At 42.2% G+C, this 13360-nt stretch overlaps 1 protein-coding gene across 2 annotated transcripts in view; it reads left to right on the forward strand.

Moving 5' to 3' along the window:
- The window catches only part of NELFA (negative elongation factor complex member A), a 28017-nt gene that overhangs the window by 1241 nt on the left and 13416 nt on the right, over positions 1 to 13360 (forward strand). The gene's annotated exons all lie outside the window — the stretch shown is intronic.

A 13360-nucleotide genomic window follows, 5' to 3' on the forward strand; every position in this document is an offset into this window, starting at 1 on the left:
CCCCCGCCGTCCCGCCTCCGCCGCCCCCTCCCCGGCCTCGCTCCCCCCGGCTCTTCCCTGCGCCGGTCCTCTGCCCCCGACCCCCAGGGCGCCTTGGCCCCGAATTCCGCGGGGAGCGGGCGGCCCATTGCGGGCCGTGGGTCCGGCCCCGCGCTCCTGGCGGAGCAGGCGGAGCCCGCGGCCAGAGGGCGGCTCGGGACGGGCCGCGAGCCCCCGGCTGCCGGCCGCACCTGTTAGCGCCGGGCGCTGGCCGGCTCCCGCGCGGCGCCCACGCAGACGCGGATTTTCGGGAGCAGGCAGTGGCTAGCGCCTCCAATTCCGGAGCCGGGAGTTTGGGGTCGAATGTAGGAAATGCGGTCCTGATTTAACTGGGTTAGTGGCAGCGGCCTGAGGGCAGTGCTGCCCGGAGTCGCCTGCTGCTTAAGGCCCTCCCAGGTTTTCTAGGCTTAGTATAAGTTTTCAGTTACTGTCGACCTTAATTTTATTTTTATCTTACAAAATATTCACATATTTAGGTCTGTTTTTTGGGTTCTTTGAACGTGCTGATGTTTTTGCATCATTCTCATTAGTGGGCATGTGAGATCTGTTTTCTGTTTTTGTCCTTAAGGGTATTTTGTATCGCTTTTCGTGCAATATTAAGTAGTTTTTCAAAATATTGAGGCAGCATAGTTGTTTAAACATCCTCAATTACGTACTGTTGCAATTACTATTATATTGTTATAGCTTATAATTGTTTTTTATTGTGAGATATAACGCATACAAAAGTGCACATTTGTTGGTTTAACGAATAATATGGCAAAGGGACTGTATAGTGACACGTCTGTGGTTCTCACGCAGGTGAAGCAGCAGCACCCTGCTCGCTCCTCAGAAGCCTCCCGCACCTTTCTTGGTCACAACCCTCTCCCCCTCTCCTCCCCCACCTTGGGAGGTCTTCATTTATTTACCGTTCTTTGTAATTGTATCAGTTATATATGCATTTCTCAACAGTGGAGTTTGGTTTTGCCCGATTTGAACTTCATGTTATGGTGTATTTTGTGTATTTTGTGTGCGTGGTGTGGGTGTGTCTTCTTTTGGTTGACGTCTTGACAGATTCGTCCAAGTTGCCGCTGACTGTGGTTTAATTTTCATTCTGAGTAGTGTTCCATCCTCTGAGCAGGCAGCACTTTATCCGTTTTGTCATAGGGAGATAGTTGGGTTGTGGCCACCTTTTTGCTGTTGTGAGTAATGCTGTTACCAACGTTTTTTTTTTTAGGTGCCTTTAACATCTAGGAGTGGCGTTGTGGGGGTCATGGCATTTTGTCAGCTTGTTTTTCACATCGGTCGGTCGGTCGTATCAACACCTTACCAAAGCTGGCCGGCCTGGAGGCTGTGTAAAGGTGGTGTCTGGTGGTTTTAATTTGCATCTGCCTTAATACTAATGTGATCTAGCATCTTCTCATGTGTCTATTCACTGTTTTTGGTTTTTGTGAATTGTCTGTTCAAATCTTTTGGTTTTTTTCCTGATTCTTTTCTTTTTCATTGCTTTGTAGGAATTTTTTCTTTTTTAGATAAATGTTGGATAGCTGTCTTCCTTTTTCACATGTATATATAACAAATATCTTCCACTTGTGGCTTAATTTAGCTTTCTTCATGGAATCTTTGGATGCACAGAAGCTCTTAGCTGTAGCTAGACGGGTGTACCACTCTTCTCCTTACCGCTGGGGTCAGTTTTGTCTTGTTTAGAATATGCTTCCCTGCCTTGGGGAGTGGGGGGACTCCCTGTTGTCTTGTCAGAGCTGTACAGTTTTACTTTTTCACATTTGAGTCTTTAGTCTACCTAGAATTGATAATTATGTGAAGCTGGGGTCCAGTTTTATTATTTTCCACATGAATATCCAATTAATCCATCACCACTGATCTGCACTGTCACTTCGGCTGTGGATTTGTTTCAGGGCACCACTCTGTTCCTTTAGGCTGTTTATATATCACTGTACTGATAACCCGCTGAGTCCCATTAATGCCACTTTATATACAGTAAGTCTTGAGAGCTGATGGATCGGACCCTCCTGGTTTACTCTTCAGGAGCGGCTTTAGCTGTCCTTGTCCCTTTGCACTTCCATGTGTATTTCATCTTCACTCCTCAAGTTACACACACACACACAGAACTAGTTGGGATTTCGATCAAGACCTAGTTGAATTTATAGTTCATTAAGATGAAAACATCTTAATATTAAATCTTATAAATTGTGAATATAGGCGTATCTCTCTATTTAGCTCTTCCTTGATATTTGTTATAAAGTTTTATGATTTTCTCCATAGAGGCCTTGCATCTTGTATTAGATATATTCCTAGATATTTCATATTTTTTCACGTTGTAAATGTTATCTGTTAAAATTTTATTTTCTTTTTAGATGAGTTTGGGAATAGTATCTGTGCCAAAGTCTCAATAATGCAATAATTTTGCTGTAGACTCTTCTTTATTTTTTTTGTGGTTACTGTTATTTTCTTCTGTCTTCCAGTTAGTGTTTATTTCTTTTTCTTGCCTGTGGTACTCACCAGGATATTTTAGTACATTGTCTTGTTTCTGATGACACAGGGAGAACTTTTAAATGTTTTGCCAATAAATATTGTTTCCTGGTTTTTTTTGGTAGATACCTTTAATCTGGTTAAAGAAATTCTCTTCTATCGCCAGAAGACTTTTAAAAAAATTATTTTAATCATGAATTTTTTAACAGCTCTATTGAGATATAATTCACATACCATAAAATTCACCCACTTAAAATGCACAATTCAGTGGTTTTAGTATATTCACTGAGTTGTGCAACCATCATCCTAGTCAATTTTAGAACATTTTCATCAGCCCAAAAATAAACCCTGCTCTCATTAGCAGTACCCCGCCCCCCCGGCCCTAGGCAACCACCAATCTATTTTCTGTCTATGGATTTGCCTATTCTGGACATGTTATATATATGGAATCATACAATATGTGATTTTTTGTGACTGGCTTCTTTCACTTAGCATAATATTTTCAAGGTTTATTCATCTTGTGGCTTATATCGGTACTTTATTCCTTTTTGTGACTGAATGATATTCCATTGTGTTGATCACATTTTATTCATAAATTATTCGTCAGTTGGTGGATTTGGGGGTTGTTTCCACTTTTTGGCTATTATGAATAATGCTGCTGTGAAAATTCATTACACGTTTTTGTTTTTTGGGTTTTTTTTGAGGAAGATTACACCTGAGCTAACTACTGCCAGTCCTCCTCTTTTTGCTGAGGAACACTGGCCCTGAGCTAATATCCGTGCCCATCTTCCTCTGCTTTATATGTGGGACGCCTACCACAGCATGGCTTTTTGCCAAGCGGTGCCATGTCCGCACCCAGGATCTGAACCTGCAAACCCCGGGCCGCCGAGAAGCAGAACATGCACACTTAACCGCTGCGCCACCACGCCGGCCCCTCATTACACGTTTTTATGAACATATGTGTTCAATTCTCAGGTATATACCTAGGAAAGGAATTGCTTGGGTCATACGGTAACTCTCTAACATTTTGGGGAACTGCCAAACTGTTTTGAGTGGCTGCAGCATTTTTACATTTTACACTGGTGATTTTTGAATGTTTCAGTTTATCACATCCTTGCCAACTCTTGTTATTATGTGTCCTTCTTTTTTTAAAGATTTTATTTTTCCTTCTTCTCCCAAAGCCCCACAGTGCGTAGTTGTATGTATTTTTAGTTGTGGGTCCTTCTGGTTGTGCTATTTGGGGCGCCACCTCAGCATGGCTTGATGAGCGGTGCCAGGTCCGCACCCAGGATCCGAACCTGTGAAACCCTGGACTGCCAAAGCAGAGTGCGTGAACGCAACCACTCGGCCTCGGGGCCAGCCCCTATGTGTCCTTTATATATAGCCATTCTAGTAGGGGTGAACAGAAATTAATTTTTAATTTTATCAAATGCTTAAATATCTATTAATGTGTAACTCACCACCTTAATAGAATAGCATTAATTGTAAACCAACCTGCATTCCCGAGGTAAACCTGACTTGGTCACTTTATATTGTTGGATTATGTTGTCCTGATATTTTGTGTAGAAATTTTGTATCTCTGTTCATGGATGAGATTAATGTATAATTTTACTTTCCAAGTCTGTCTGTCAGATCTTAGTGTTAAAGTTGTGCTACCCTTATAAAAGGAGCTGTGGCTCATGCTCTGTTTTCCTTTTCTTTGGAAAGGTTGTTTAACAGTGGGGTTGTTTCTTCCTAACTGTTTGGTAGAACTTAGTAATTAAAGCCATCTGGGGAACCTGAATTTTCTTTGTGGGAAGATTTTGAGTATTGATTTTTTGTTTTATGTTCTTCTTCAATGAAGTTTTGATGTATTTTTCTAGGGGTTTGACCATTTCTACTGAAACTTCAAATTTATTGTCATAAAGTAGTTAATAATATCCTACTGTCTTTTTAGTATCAGAAGCATTGGCAGTGATCCCTTTTTCTTTTTTCTTTCTTGATTCATCTTACCAGATGTTTGTCAATTTTATAAGACTTTTCAAAGTACCGACCTTTGGCTTTGTCAATATTTTCTGTAATGTGTTTGTTTTCTGTTTCACTAATTTTGCGCTTTCATTATTTTCTTCCTTCTACTTTGTTTATTTTGTTGTTCTTTTTCTAATCTCTTAAGATGGATGCTGATGTTGTTTCCCAGCCTTTTTTCTTTTCTAAAATAGATACATAAAGCCATAAATGTTCTTCTAATCACAGCTTTAGTTGCATCCTGCAAGTTTTGGTAGTGTTTTCATTACCAAGTGACAATATTTTGTAATTTCTAAGAGGATTTCTGCACTAACCCCTATGTAACTTAGAAATGTTTCTTAACTTCCACATGTTGGAAGGGGAGAGGTTTTAGTTATGTTTTTATTAGTGATTTCTAGCTGTTGAGTGCTTGTTAGAGAATATAGTCTATATTATTTCAGTTGTTTACAACTTAAGATTTACTTAATGGCAAAACGTATGGCCAGTTTTTGTAAACATTGCAAGTGAGCTTGAGAAGCATATTTATTCTCTAGTTTTGAGATTTGTTGCCCAGTATATGTTCATTAGGTCAAATTTGTTTAATCATGGTCTACTATATTCTTTCTGATTTTTAAAAAATTATTTTATCAATTAGTGAGAAGGGGGTATATTGATCGCCATTATGGTTATGGATTCGTCTATTCCTCTGTATAATTTTATCAACTTTTGCTTTATACTAAAATTTTGAGGCTGTGTTATTAGGTGCATATTAGTTTAGAATTGTTACAGTTGCCTTGTGACTGAACCATGGATCTTTATCCAGAGGTCTCTGTATCTGGTAATATTTTGTCCTTAAAGTCTATTTTTGTTCAACATTAATATAGGCATACCAGCTTTCTTTCTTTGTTAGAGGGGTGTGTGTGTGTGTGTGTGTGTGTGTGTGTATAGTTTGTTCTTGGGGTTGTCCATATTTACAAAAAATTATAGTAAAGCGCTCAGCTAGCTAGAGTGCAAAAGGACTAGGCCATTCTGAGTAATTTACTTTTCTAAAAAGCACTTTTATTTATATTCTTGATATTGAAAAAAACTTTCTAAAACATCCTAAGTCACTTAGCTTAGTTATCTTTCTTTGGTTATTTAAGAGTTTGATCCCTTACAGATAGCATTCTGAAGATTAAACTTTACTACACGGAACCATGGATACAGGGGGACTAGATGACTGGCTCTATGTGTTCCGCTCTGTATTACACATGGTTCTCCAGAGAAATAGAATGGGAGGGGGGGTATGTACCCTATATATACCTGTGTATGCCATATAGAGAGAGAAAGAGAGATTGCTTTGTGTTAAAAGGAATTGGCTCATATGATTATGGAATCTGAGAAGTCCCAGGATTTGCAGCCAACAGACTTGAGATCCAGGAGAGCTGATGCATAGTTCCGTTCCAAAAGCCGGTAGGCTGGAGACTCAAGGACTGATATTTCAGTCCAAATCCGAAGACTGGGAAAAAACCAGTGTGCCAGCTCAAGCATTCAAGCAGGAGGAGTTCCGTGTTACTCAGCTCTTTTGTTCTGTTCAGGTCTTCAGTTGATAGGATGAGGCCCACCCGTATTAGGAAGGGCAATCTGCTTTACTCACTCACTCTCATCTAGAAACATCCTTACAGACACACCCAGAATAAGATTTGACCAGATGTCTGGCACCCACTGGCCCAGTCAGGTTGACACATAAAATTAACCATCATATACATCTGCTACAACTTGTGTTTCCAAATGAAATCCTGAAACAGTACACTTGTTTTGTGATGTATTTATTTCTCGTAGAAGCTAAGTAAACAACAGCTCTTAGCGAATAACAGGGAAGAGGAAAAGAGGTTTCAATGATCCAGTATTTTAGTTAATTCAGTGAGGGGTACAGAAGTGAGTTAGGACCCCTGCTCTCTAAGAATTTATTATCTAGTTAGGGAAGTCAGAATGATGTCTTGAAAATCAAGGCAGACTTTCAGGAGACAATGTATATGAGGTGTTTTGCTAACAACAAAGTGTCATAAAATGTAAATACTGACTTGATAAGGTTTTGGTTATATTTGAAAGGGCTTTGAGGAAATAATAAATGCTGCTACTGGATAAAACCAGTGATCCCTCTGGTCCTTGACATTGGCACCAAAGGAAGTTTTAGGGAGAGCAGAGGTGACTGAGATAACTGTTTAATATATAAAATTATCCAACTCACGAGACTACCGTGGGAAATCTTGGAAATTCCACTAATCAGTGACTGGGATAATTATGTACTTACCAGCTGGAATAACAAATAGATAAGGCCAGCTGCAAAGTGAGCAAGAAACAGTGTTCCTCCCAAGGACACTGCAGCCTTTTAGCCACTATGGCTGTCTTATTCACTGAGAAACTCTGTTGTCTAAAATCACAGGTTCTTGGAAACTTTGCTGTTTGAAATCATACCAGTAAGAATGAAACATCCCACTTTTGCTTGGAGGATCTAAGACACTTTGACACAGCGAAGCAGCTTCAATTTCCAGCCCAGGTGCAGATAAGAGTTGTCTGAACCTCTCACCCACATCTCTTACCTTTGTTGTTTCCAAGGAAACTGGATCCAGGTCCACGTCACAGTTTTGACACTGACCTTTTACACACAGACTCACCATTTCATTGAAGTTTTGCCTAAACTCCACCGTTCCCCCAGAATTCGATACCTCTCTTGTTTCCTTTCTGTGATCAGGCGCCCATGGTGCCTCTTGTGTATGACTGTCATCACAATGAGTCAAGAACCTGATGTTGTCAGACCGTAGCTTTGCCCCTGGTCTCAGGACTACTGGCCTAGGACAGTGGCTTCACTTTGTAGTTCTGCAGTTTCCTATGACATGTTTTGTTGAAAAAGTTTTAAAGTTTATCCTACAGAATTTGTTGGGCTTCCCGAAATTATGGTTCTCTTTCATCTGTTCTAGAAAATTCTCAGCAATTATCTCTTCAAATACTGCTTTTGCCCCACTTTTCCTTCCTTTTCTCTCTGAATCTCCAGTTAGGTGTGTCTGAGACTTCCCTCTGTTTTCTGTGTAGCCTCTTCGTATTTTCTAATAATTTCCTCCCTCTCTTAGGTAACAGTCGGGATAGTGTCTGACTTATTGTTCCATCTCTTCCTTCTTCTGTTGTTAAACTTATTTACCGATTTCCTTTTCCTTTCTACGAGGTCTCTTCTGTTTTACTTATCCTTTATCTCCGCATCCCACTCCCACTTTCCCTATAGGTAGCAACCATTCTGTTCTGTCGAATACACGTCTTTTTGTAGGTGTTCTTTAAAAGTGTGTATTGTAGGGACTTTTTTTTGCTTTAGGAATAATTGACAAAAACTGCCTGTATTTAAAGTGTACACAATGTGACATGTGCACACCTGTAAAACCACTGCAATGAAGATAACGAACAGATCACACCCTAATTCTCCTCCTGCCTCTTCGTAATCCTTCCTCCCATCCCCTTCCCCCTGCTAAGGTATCCACTGAAGTATTTTCTGTCACGATAGATTAGTTTGCATTTTCTAGAATATTACATAAATGGAATCATATAGTGTTTTTTTTTTTTTTTTTGAGGAACATTGGTCCTGAGCTAACTACTGCCAATCCTCCTCTTTTTGCTGAGGAAGACTGGCCCTGAGCTCACATCTGTGCCCATCTTCCTCTACTTTATGTGTGGGATGCCTACCACAGCATGGCTTGCCAAGCAGTGCCATGGCTGCACCCGAGATCCGAACTGGCGAACCCCAGGCCACCGAAGCAGAACATGCGCACTTAACCGCTGAGCCACTGGGCCAGCCCCTAGGGTGCTTTTTTGATCTGGCGTCTTTCACTCAGCATCATTATTTTGAGCTTCACCCATGCGCCATGTGTATTAATAGTTTACAGCCTTTACTGCTGATGGTGTTCCTCTGTGCGGACATGCTACATAGAGGGGTATGTCCCTGTGTGGACTGTTGTTCCTCTAGAGGAGACACCAGGGAAGGGATGGCCAGGTCCTGTGGTAGGTTTGTGTTTAACTTGTAAAGAAACCGCCAAACTGCTCTCCAAGGTGGTCGAATCATTTCACTTTCCCGCCAGGAGTGCGTGAGCGTTCTGCTTGTCCTTGTCAACATTTGTTACAGTCTTTTTTTTTTTTTTTTTTTAAGATTTTTTTATTTTTTCCTTTTTCTCCCCAAAGCCCCCCGGTACATAGTTGTGTATTCTTCGTTGTGGGTTCTTCTAGTTGTGGCATATGGGACGCTGCCTCAGCATGGTTTGACGAGCAGTGCCATGTCCGTGCCCAGGATTCGAACCAACGAAACACTGGGCCGCCTGCAGCGGAGCGCGCGAACTTAACCACTCGGCCACGGGGCCAGCCCCTGTTACAGTCTTTTTAACGTCAAACATTCTAGTAGAGTTTAATTTGCATTTCCATATGACTAGTGATGTTGAGCATCTTTTCTTGTCTGTCTTGCCATCATAAGTCTTCTCTGATAAAATATTGATTTAAATCATTTGGAGCATGTTTTAACTGATGTAAGTTATATTGTCTTACGTACCTCAGTTGTTTTTAGCAAAACATTATTTTTAATACTCACCCATGTTGCAGTTCATCTAATCCAAAGGTTGGCAAACTAAAAGCCTGTGGCCTGTTTTTATAAGATCTGTGAGCTAAGGATGTTTTAAACATTTAAGAGTTGTTAAAAAAAAAAAAGAAAGAAAGAAATGAGATAGAGACTTTATGTGGCCCACAAAGCCTAAAATAGTCACTGTCTGGCCCTTTACAGAAAAATAAGCCAACTCCTGGGCTGCTCAGCTGCGCCCGCTGTCGGTGTCCTTGTGCACACCACTCCTGAACTCTGCATGGCAGGCTGCCTCCAGCTCTGCGCGGCGAGTAATGTCATGACACAAAGCCTCTTCCCGTGGACTGCCGTGAAGATTTATTTGGAATCTCTGCCCAGGGGTGGAATTGTTGGGTCATAGAATGTGTTTGCTTAAGCGGTGATGCTGTGATGTCCACACTCCCACCTGCAGGGCCTGAGGGGGCCTGTACCACCCCTCCCCCACCCAGCGCTTGGCTTTGTCCACGTTTTTGTTTTTGCAGATCACGTGCCTGGAAAGTGCTACCTCGTGTTCATTTGGGTTTCTCTGCTGCTTTGGGGCATTTGTCCCTGTGTTCGTTGCCTTCTCAGATCTCCTCTTCGTACATTGCCTATTAGTAGCATCTGCCTATGTTTGTGTTGGAGTTGCTGTCCTCTTGTTGATTTGCAGGGGCTCTTTGTACATTTTGGATATTAAGCACTGCTGGTCTTGAACATTACAGATTGCATCTGCCATTCTGTTACCTGCCTATTAACTTTTCCGTTTGCCCTTCACTGAGCAGAAATATTTTATTTTAATTCACAGTAGTAAATTTTTTGGCTTATAGTTTGTGGTTTTGAAGTTTTGTTTGAAAGTCATTAGATGTGCTTCTTTTGTTTCTCTTCATTTTGTAGTTCTCCCATTCACAGATAGGTCTCTGATGCATCAGGAGTACACCCTCGGATGTGCTGTTAGATTGGGAGCCAGTTTTATTTTTCTCTGTGTTCTGAGCCCAGGGTTCCCAACCACGCATTTAGATGCACACTGTCTCTCCTTTTCTCATGGATTTTTGGTGCCCTGTATGTGTGTGCATGCATGATGTTCCAGCAGCCCACGCCAGGTTGCCCCCTTGGCAAGAACCTGAAGCCCCCTTACTCATTCACACATCTGTCTCCCCCTAGAGACACAGCAAGGGCATCCCACAAGAACTTGGCTGAAGGTAGGATTCTTGTTGACGATTTCATTTAATCTAAAGGTGGGTGTCTTAGTCTGCTTGGGCTGCCGTAACAAAATACCATAAAGTGGGTGGTTTAGACAACAGATGTTTATTTTCTTACAATTCTGGGTGATGGGAAGTCCAAGATCAAAGTTCCGGTCTAGGTCCCAGTCTGAAGCTGGCCGATCCAGTGTCTTGTGAGGCCCTCTTCTGGCTTGTGACAGCAGGCAGGCTTCTTGTTGTGTGCCCACATGAAGAGAGAGAGGTCTGGGGTCCCTCTTAGAAGGACACTAAGCCCATTCATGAAGGTCCTGCTGTTATGACCTAATCACCTCCAAATATCATCACTTTGGGATTTAGGGTTTCAGCATATAAATTTGAGGGGGCCACACAAATATTCGGTCTTTTTTGTTTTTAACCTCCCTGCCTTTTTTTTCTTTAATATTTTTGTAAAATATTGTCCAGTTTGCCTCATGGTAGTTGGGTTGATTTTCCAGGGCTGTTGTAACAAAGTACCACAAGCTGGATGTCTTAGAACAGCAGAAATGTGTCACCTCACAGCTCTGAGCGGCCAGAAGTCAAGCCCGTGCCTTTCTCTGGTGGCCTCAGGTGTTCTTTGGCTTATAGAGGCGTCACTCCAGTCACTGGGCCGTCTTCCCTCTATGTGTGAGTGTCTCTGTGTCGGAGATTCCCCTTTTTATTAAGAACACCAGTCACGTGGGATCAGGACCCACCCGAATGACCTCATTTCAACTTGATCCCCTCTGTAAAGGGCCTATCTCCAAATAAGGTCATATTCTGAGGTCCTGGGGGTTGGGACTCCCACATTTCTTTTTGAAGGGGCACAGTTCAACCTATAACAGTTAAGTTTTTGTGAAACATAAATGAATTTTTTTGTGAGCTTTTTTTGAGGCCAAGTCCTGTGTCTTGCTCATTTAGAGATTTCTGTGTCTCGCTAACACCCCACCTTGCCTGGCTCTTTGGGAGGCTCTGAGCGTCTGGAATGGGTGAGTTACTAGCAGTTTGCGTTAATCACAAGCCTGTCAAGGTGGTGCTTCCCTGTCGTTGTGTATGTGGCAGCCTCGTCCTGTGTCCTGTCTTGCAGCACCTCCTTTATCTAGTTGGTCTCCCGTTGGTAGGCGTGGAGCTGTTTCCTGTCTTTTGCTACAGTGAGTTCTATCAGCGCGCGTGTCATTTTGCACAGGTGTGCAAGATAGCAAGAGGATTTATTCTTAGAATGCTAATTGCTCCAGCAAAAAGCATATATGTTATAAATGGTGATGAATGTTGCTAAAATAAACTTTGTAGAGATAATGGCCATTTAAGTTTTTGTTGTCAGTGTACGCTCACCTGCTGCTTGGGAGGGTTCGCCACTGCCAGACACTGCTCCTGGTGCTGAAGCTGCAGGATGAGTGTTCCAGCTGATGCTCTTAACTTAGTGCAGAGGGGGAGATTGTGGCACAGGGACGGATCGGAACGTGCCCACGCTTTCCCGGGATGCAGTGACAGGTTCAGAGCTTGGCTCTGGGCAGTTGGACTCAGGAGCATGTACTGCAGAGCGCTTCGCTGTCCCACTTGTCCTCGGCCAACAGTAGTCACCCTGCTCTGCCCCGCCAGTCTCACACGTGGGAAGTGTGTCTCATCCAAGTTTTAAATTTTTCATTTCTCTTATGTCGAATGAGGCTGAGTATCCTTTGCATTTTTAAGAGTTTTGAATCATTTTTCTAATGACAAACTTTCTCTTATTGACTTATGGGATCAACCTCTGTATGTCTGTGTGCATATGTACTTTTATATACATGTATCTTTTTTTAATTGCCTGTGATAGGAGTTGCAAGTATTTTTTTCTCAGTTTGTCATTTCTCTTTTGATTTCATTTATGGAGGTTGGAGTTTTCTGTGTGTTTTTCCATGTAAAAAAATACTTACAAATTCTTTTATGGCTCCTTGGTTTAGAATCATACTTAGAGAGGCTTGCCTCACTTAGCAGTCATCAAAAAGAAAGACTTCTATGGTTTCTTCTAGTGCTTTTATGGTCTTATTTTTCAAATTGAAATCAGATCCATTTGCCAACATTTGGGAATAAAGTGAGAGGTACAGAACGTATTTAGTCATACAGCATTTATAATACATCTTAATAGCTGGTAAGATTAATCTCTCTCGTCTTTTTAAATTTTCTTATTTTTGTTGATTTTTTTTGTAGGAAGTTTAGAATCAGATTGTCAGATGCTGTGGAGAAAATCTTTCTGGAATTTGAGTAGGGTCACACCAAAATTAGAGGCTGACTGAGGGAGGATGTCTGTCTTTATAGTGTTGAGAGCAGCATACTTGTCATCTGTTTAAGCCCTCTTAGGGCTCCTTATGATTGTAACATGTTCTTAGAGATTTCACGACATCTTAGGTGTATTTCTAGGTATGGTCTTTTCTGTTGCTTTTTTCACCTCCTGTTGTCTTGCTGTGTCTTGAACTCATTTCTCTGCTTTATGTCCTTATTTTAGAGACTTTTAAAAATTCTTAAAACTGTAATCGGTCACAAGTGTCGTTTGTTCTGTAGAAGCATTCATCTGGTAAATATTCATTTTTGCTGTCCTTTCTTCTTTTTGTTTGACTCTTTGGCTGCTCTTCTGCTAGTTTCTTTAGGATTCTAACTCCTCTTGACTGAAGCAGATGCCTCCCAGCCCAGCTCTTTCCAAGAACTTCGTGTCAGGGAGGGCCAGAGCTTTATTCCACGTGACAGAGACTGTCCCTTGGACACAGGCCTTTCCTTGTCTACACCGACGCAGGTTGGCTCAGCAGGACTGTCCGCTGCAGTCCCTGCCCTGCCAGCCCGCTGCCAGGCTGCCTGCTCCAGAGATGGCTCAGCTGTGGTTCTTGGGCACTTGCTCTTCTGACATCTGGGGACATGGTGCCCAACCAGGGCCAGGGACACGCCTGCCTCTAGGCACGGACAGGGCCCCTTTGTTCTAGGCAGCCCCGGGTGTGAGGCCAGCTTTGGAGACTTCCGCAGACTCTGGCTGAGCGTGCCTCCCTGCCCTCTCAGGTACTTCCCACCTGTCTGTTCCCTCATACAG

Source organism: Equus quagga, chromosome 3, assembly GCF_021613505.1.
Source record: "Equus quagga isolate Etosha38 chromosome 3, UCLA_HA_Equagga_1.0, whole genome shotgun sequence".
NCBI lineage: Eukaryota > Metazoa > Chordata > Mammalia > Perissodactyla > Equidae > Equus > Equus quagga.